This window comes from Frankliniella occidentalis, unplaced genomic scaffold, assembly GCF_000697945.3.
Source record: "Frankliniella occidentalis isolate FOCC.00 unplaced genomic scaffold, Focc_3.1 Scaffold1, whole genome shotgun sequence".
Lineage (NCBI taxonomy): Eukaryota > Metazoa > Arthropoda > Insecta > Thysanoptera > Thripidae > Frankliniella > Frankliniella occidentalis.
In genome coordinates this window covers 384,479-385,129 of record NW_026267131.1, presented here as the reverse complement: position 1 = coordinate 385,129, position 651 = coordinate 384,479, and the positions used below count along the sequence as shown (strand labels likewise).

The 651-nt window shown below is 60.8% G+C and overlaps 1 protein-coding gene across 1 annotated transcript in view; it reads right to left on the bottom strand.

The window, feature by feature from the left end:
* LOC127751300 (uncharacterized) overlaps positions 1-651 on the bottom strand; it is a 174,135-nt gene that overhangs the window by 172,245 nt on the left and 1,239 nt on the right. The gene's annotated exons all lie outside the window — the stretch shown is intronic.

Here is a 651-nt window from a genome sequence, read left to right as displayed (position 1 = left end):
TCCCTCCCTCTCCCTCTCCCTCCCCCTCCCGCACTATCGCCGCGAGCCTCGCAGTGGCGCTTCTCATCGGGCGCCAATGGGGTGCACGAGATGGAGGAGCGGGTAAGCAGGGTAGGCAGAGCGAGAGCGCGGCTGGCGGCGTGCCGCGGCGAGCGGGCTCAAGACCAACTCTATCTCGTTCTCTTCCACGCACACAAACACACACTCCCCCGCACACACACGAACGCGGGCGCGCTTGAGATCTCGGCTTTTGCTCCACCCTCGGCCAGGCTGGACCCCGAACCTCCGCCCCCCCCTCCCCTCTCCCTCTCCCTCTAGACAGACGAACTACGTTATTGTCACTGCAAACGAAAATTTATGGTGGGCATGACGCGTCCCAAACAGGAGGGCCGGAGGGCCAACCAACCGCCTAACCTAACCTCAGTCATTTGGCCACTCTTTCCCCACCCCTCTCCACCCCACCCCACCCACTCTTGGGCGGAGGACACAGGCCCTCTTGTTGATTTGTGAGACAGCAGCAGTGCGATTGAAACATCAACAGTTCACTGACGTTATGTGTGCCCTTTCTTTTCCATGCTGCTTGATTGTGTACGCGGAAGTGGTTGTTGTGGCAAGGGTTGGTAGTTGGTTCGCGTTCGCAAGGGGGGGGGG